General features: G+C 50.0%; 1 protein-coding gene across 1 annotated transcript in view; it reads right to left on the minus strand.

Moving 5' to 3' along the window:
* RAD51B (RAD51 paralog B) overlaps nt 1–1,020 on the minus strand; it is a 610,326-nt gene extending 609,306 nt beyond the window's left edge. The window contains exon 1 of the mRNA XM_045014334.1: nt 952–1,020. The gene's annotated coding sequence lies outside the window, so the exon portion shown is untranslated. The remainder of the gene's footprint in view (nt 1–951) is intronic.
* Nucleotides 1,021–6,517: the final 5,497 nt, after the last annotated feature.

The raw sequence follows: 6,517 nt of genomic DNA on the forward strand, positions 1-6,517 counted from the left end.
TGTGCTTTCGTGGGTGAATACCCACTTCTTCGGATGCAAGCCATTGTCATAATATTTAGTCCCAAAGATTAACCTAACTGACTGAAAAAAATATGTTGACATCATTTGGAATATATATTGAGGGAGACCTATGCCATGAACTGTATGTTTATGTGTGTGTAGTGCAATAAAAAAAAATATAGGGGAATTGAAAAAAAAAAATACAAGAGCAAGTTCAATATTTTATAAAACCAGCAAGTCATGGTGGATTAGCCACTAGGCCAACGGAGCCTGTGCCCTGGGGCCCCAGCCATTTGGAGGCCTCCAGAAAATGAGCACCCCTGCTCCACCCACCCTCCCGGTGCTCCTGCCGGAGAGCGGGGTTGGGGCACGGGCTTGGCCCCTGTCCACCCGCCCAGTCCTCCTGCCGGGGAGCGGGGAAAGCCCCGGCAACCCTACCCTGCTTCCCGGCAAGAGCAACCAAGTGGACGAGGGAAGCCCCCGCACACTGACCCCGCTCCCTGGCAGGAGTGCCAGGCGGGGGGTGGGGCAAGCCCCCACGCCTCAACCCATTTCCCTGCCAGGAGCACCAGGAGAGAGGGAGGATGGGGTGGGGGACTGCAGGCAGAAGGGGTGGGGAAGGGCCCCCACTTGCTCTGGCCCAGACCCCCACAAACCCCTAATCCACATCTGCAGCAAGTCATAAAAACATGGTGAAAGATATGACATAGCAAGAGGCCATGAGTAAGGCTGAGAGATTGACCTCCGTGACTTCTGCAGCAGCCAGGGTGGCTGGCTCCGGGGCTGACCGAGCATCTTAGGGAGCCCCTGGGCCAGTTGTACTGGCCACTGCTGGGGCAGTCTCAGGCACCGCCCCCACCCAAAACTAGCAGGAGGAGTTTGGGTGTGGGAGGGGACTTAGGGCTGGGGGTTGAGGCACAAGAGGGCGTGAGGGCTCTGGGCAGCGCTTACCTTAGGGGTGCTCCCCGAAAACAGCAACGCGTCCCTCCCTCAGTTCCTAGCTCTGTGCACAGCCTCCATCTGCAGGCACTGCCCCCACAGCTCCCATTGGCCACAGATACTGGCCAATGGAGCTGTGGAGCTGCCAGCACGCGTAGCTAGGAACTTCGGGGGGCGGGGGGGGGACGACATGTCACCACTTCGCTGCTTCCAAGAAGCTGAGTAGGGAGCCTGCAAGCTCCACCAACTCCCCCGCTCCCAGCACCAGCGGGGGTTTCAGGTTGCTCACACCCAAGCACCTGGACCGCCCCCCCCCCCCAAAAAACCCACCTTCCCTCAGCACCCATGGCACTCCCTCAGGTCGCCCCCACACCCCCAGCATCCACCGCCCCATTCCCAAGATTTAGTCAGGGGTATAGTACAAGTCATGGACAGGTCACGGGGCGTGAATTTTTGTTTACTGCCCATGACCAGTCCATGACTTACTAAAAATACCCATGACTAAAATGTAGCTCTTAGCCATGAGAAATCTAACAAATATACAATCAAAAAGAGTTACTGAAACAGGGAGTTCACACTAAGAAAGAAAGAAGCTGTCTTAAATGAGAAATGCCACAGAGGATTTAAGAAATTGGTAAAAGAGCAAGCCGTATGTCAAATATACAAAGATGAAATGGAGAAAGAGTGCCTCCTAGTGTAGTAAAAAAGTCTGCAATCAAAAATGGACTTTAAGACAGACTTGAAATGAAAAGGGTTGGACAAGGGAGGGAAAGCTGTGTGCATATTGGAGTGGGCAAGGTATAGAGATACCCAGGGCCAGATTAAGGCAATCTGGGACACCATATCACAGCCCCATTGCCCACTAGTCATGGCAGTAACAAGGCCTCCCCACTTCTCCCAGAGTGGCAGTAGCACAGGTCTCCTTGTCTTCTCCAGATGCAGGTTTCCCCCTCACCTCAGGAGAAGCAGGGTTCTCTCTCTTCCTCCAGAAAGGCGAGACAGCCGCAGCAGTAGTGAATCCCCCAGTACTTACCCTAGTATCTGGGGATATCTGCATGGAGTATAGGCTGGATTTACAGCACTCTTCTCCTCCTGTCACATAGTCACCAGTATAAGGTGGTGTTAGCCCGGCTCTCCCAGAGCAGTGGAGTTTGCAGTTAACACCCCATTAAGATGCATAGGGCAGTTCATCCCTCTCAGAGCTACTATTCCAGGCCATCTGCAGCATCAGACAGATATCAATGTGTTGGTTACATTTGGGTCAGATTTTCAAGTTTTTCTTAAGATTCTAACATAATCACATACCTCCAGCAGTTAGGGCCCTTATTTGGGCCCTCAAAATATGGGTGTGCAAAAGAAACTAAGTTTACATACAGACAGCATGGTCATCAGTAGGCATGGAACCTCAGGCCTTCAACAACAAAAGCACAGATGCCTTTAGCTAAAGCTAAAAGAGAACTCCTTTACTTACGAGCATAGGCATGGGGGTGCAGGGCGTGCTGCAGCACCCTCAGATTTTAGCTGGGGCTCCACTGCTGGCCCCGGTGCCCTGGGTCCTGGCCCCTTGGGTCCCCACCCCCAGGTCGTGGCTGCCAGCTCCAGGGAGTGGGGGTGGGGGCAGACAGGAGTAAGGGGGCTGGCTTTCAGCACCCCCACTATTCAAAGAGAGGTAGCAATAGTCGGCTGTGTAGTTGCTAGGACCAGTGACTAAAGGGAGACATGATCACACTCACTAGATCGGCTTATAATTTAGCTGGTATGGAATATTTTAGCCCAAATTTCAGCAAAATTATAAGCAACTGAAAACAGGGTCTTATAATTGGGCAACTGTAATAATAGGCAGTGCCAGCTCCACATATAATATGGCATGCACAGTTTTATGTCCTAGGGGCAGCCGGTGTAGGAAGCAATCACTTGAGGCCAGAGAGCAGACAGCTAACCAAAACCTCCATTTTATTTACAGAAACAGAGAGCTCACTCAGCCGGTTGAAACCGGCTGAGCTATCCCTTAATAGTCTAACTCAGTTGCCATAGTAACAAAACCCATGACAACCAAATACACAACATATTCCTCCCCCCCTAATAAGAACATCCCCTAAATAAAACACACACTAAACTAGAGAAGGAGGGTAGACTGCCTCCATTCCCGGCTAAACCCTGTGGATTATTTTGCCCCATAACCGTGGGTTCGCCCTAACTAAAGATCCAGCCGATGAGGAGGCCTTCTGTCTCTAGGTGGATTACGGCGAACTTCTGGTGTTGTTGCACCCGAAAGTACTAGGGGCTCAGGGTCTGCAGCACGAATAGGTGAGGAGGTGGTATCAGCTCGTGCTGGGCAAAGGGGTATCTCAGCTGCCGGCAGTAATGGAGGAGAACAGTCAGGAACAGGTGACTCATGATTCGGTGTCTCACCAGGAGGGGTGAAGTCAGACCCCTCAACTGCAGATGGGTCCTGAAGACTGGCATGACCTGGCAACAGCTGATCTACATGTCGCCGCCAGGTAAGATTCTCTGCAGTCCGGACTGTATAGGAAACAGGTCCTGTTTGAGTGATGACTGTGGCCGGGACCCATTTAGCTCTGGAAGTATAATTCCGAGCCAAAACTGGCTGCCCTGGGCTAAAGGTTCGGTCTTTTGCTCTGGGTGCCCGTCTGATTACTTGATATTGCTGCTGATGTTGCACAGTTTGTCTGGGTTCAGAAGGTTTCAGCAGATCAAAGCAAGTGCGCAGCTGTCGTCCCATCATTAGAAAGGCTGGGGAAGCCTGGGTCGTAGCATGAGGTGTGTTTCTATAGGAAAGTAAGAAGGTATCCAGACGCTTTTGAATGGAGTGTTGTCCCTTTGCTGATTTCAAAGCGTTTTTCATTGTCTGCACAAATCTTTCAGCTAATCCGTTGGTGGACGGATGATATGGTGCTGACGTGATGTGGTGTATCCCATTTGCCTTCATAAAATTTTGAAACTCCTGAGAGACGAACTGCGGTCCGTTGTCGCTCACAAGTTGTTCTGGCAGACCAAAACGACTAAAGAGTCCTCGTAGTTTTTGGATAGTACTCTCTGCAGTAGTGGACTGCATTATAGAGACTTCTGGCCATTTAGAATGGGCATCTACTGCCACCAAGAACATGCTTCCTTCAAGGGGGCCAGCAAAGTCAACGTGAATACGTTGCCACGGGTTTTCAGGCCAGTCCCATGGGTGTAGGGGTGCCCACTGGGGTGCATTTCTTACACTCTGACATGACATACAAGCTTTTGCCTTCTCTTCAATAGCACTGTCCAATCTAGGCCACCAAAAATAGCTTCGTGCAATTTCCTTCATGCGCACTATTCCACAGTGACCGGAATGTAGCTGTTCTAACATCTGTGATCTCAGGGGTGGTGGAATAATGACACGCCTCCCCCACAACAAACAACCAGATTGGACCGATAACTCCGTCCGCCTGGACATGTAGGGAACAAGGTCGGGTGAGACCGGAGAGGTTTGTCGAGATTTTCCATGCATCACCAGGTCCATAACTTGGGATAATACTGGGTCAACGCGGGTTGCCTTCTTTATCTGAGTAGCAGTGATGGGTGTATTCTCTACCTGTTCAAAGTAGAAGATTTCCTTTTGGGCACTATCTTGATGTTTGACCGGTAAAGGCAACCTTGAGAGGCCATCTGCATTGCCGTGCAGAGTGGATTTCCGATATTTGATTTCATATGTGTGTGCAGAAAGTATCAATGCCCAACGTTGCATATGACTAGCAGCTAATGGGGGAATGCCTGTGTAGGGTCCAAAAATTGATGTCAGAGGTCGATGGTCTGTAAGAAGAGTAAAACTTTCGCCCAAACAGGTACTGATGAAACTTCCTAATTCCAAAAACAATTCCTAATGCCTCACGTTCGATTTGGGCGTAGTTAGTTTCTGCTTTGCTTAGAGTGCGTGAAGCAAAAGCAATAGGTCTTTCTTCTCCCGAAGGCATAATGTGTGACACGACCGCTCCCACTCCATAAGGGGAAGCATCGCAGGCCAGTTGCAGGGGTAAGGATGGATCAAAGTGCGTTAGAACTTCAGAATTTAACAATGCATCCTTAGCTTTGTTAAATGCAACATCACAGGCTTCAGTCCACTTCCAGGCCTTGTTCTGCCCAAGGAGCTCATGAAGTGGTTTTAGCAGTGTGGCTAACTGTGAGATGAACTTTCCATAATAGTTCAGTAGTCCTAGAAATGAGCGTAGCTGGCTTACATTTCGAGGTGGGGGAGCCTCCACAATAGCTTTAACTTTTGCAGGGGCCTTATGAAGACCTGCAGAATCGATGATGTGTCCCAAATATTCAACAGAGGGCTTGAAGAATTCACACTTGTCTTTGCGAACTCGTAGGCCATACTCTTCCAGTCTTTGTAGGGTAGCCTCTAAATTCTTTAAGTGATCCTCTTCATTTCTTCCAGTGACCAGGATATCATCCAGATAGCACTGAACTCCTGACAAGCCACACAAGATCTGGTCCATAGCCCTCTGGAACAGGGCGGGAGCCGATGTGATTCCGAAGGGTAGGCGACAGTATCGATAAAGCCCCTTATGAGTCACAATAGTCAACAGCTCTTGGGACTTTTCATCGACGTGCATCTGTAAATATGCTTGACTCAGATCAATCTTACTGAACTTTTGTCCCCCAGCCAGGCCTGCGAAGAGGTCATCAATGCGGGGAAGCGGGTATTGCTCTGCACACAACACTGGGTTGACAGTGACTTTAAAATCACCGCAAATCCGGAAACAGCCATCTTTCTTCACTATTGGAACGATAGGAGTGGCCCATGAGCTATGGGTAACTGGTATTAGGACTCCATTGGTGACCAGGCGCTCCAGGTCTGCTTCAACTTTTGGCCTGATGGCATATGGCACAGTTCGGGCTTTCAGATATTTTGGTGGACTGCCAGGTTTAATGTTCAATGTCACAGTGATTCCCTTCATACTTCCCAAATCATCTCCAAAAACAGCAGCATGTTTCCTTAGTATAGGGGTTAGACTGGTTTCTTCTTTAGTCATCCGGTGCACTTCTGCCCAGTTCAGCTGAATCTTCCCAAGCCAAGACCTACCCATTAAGGCTGGGTAGTCACCTCTCACCACAAACAGTGGCAATTTAGCCGCCTGTCCATTGAGCTCCACCTTAACATCAATAGTGCCCAACATGGGCACAGCTTCACCTGTATACGTCTTCAGAACAGTTTTTGTTGCCTTAAGCGGAAGATGCTGTAGCTTTTCCTTATACACAGTCTCAGGAACCAGCGAGACAGCTGCACCGGTGTCTAGTTCCATGCGTATAGGTTTGCCCTCCAATAAGGGGGTTACCCAGTATTCATGTGAGCCCGCTGCCAAAGACAAAACATGCAGTGGCACTTCCTCTTGTGAGGAGGTGTCACCTTGATCATCCTGGGTCTGCTCTAGGGTATGCAAGGTTCCTCTTTTTGTCGGCCAGACCACAGGCCTCTTTTTCTTTTGTTTACGGGCATACTCAATGTGTCCCTTTTTGCCACAGTGTCGACACACCAGGTCCTTACACCAGCATTCTGATGCCTGGTGACCCAGCTTACCAC

Source organism: Mauremys mutica, chromosome 4 (assembly GCF_020497125.1).
Source record: "Mauremys mutica isolate MM-2020 ecotype Southern chromosome 4, ASM2049712v1, whole genome shotgun sequence".
NCBI classification, from domain to species: Eukaryota; Metazoa; Chordata; order Testudines; family Geoemydidae; genus Mauremys; species Mauremys mutica.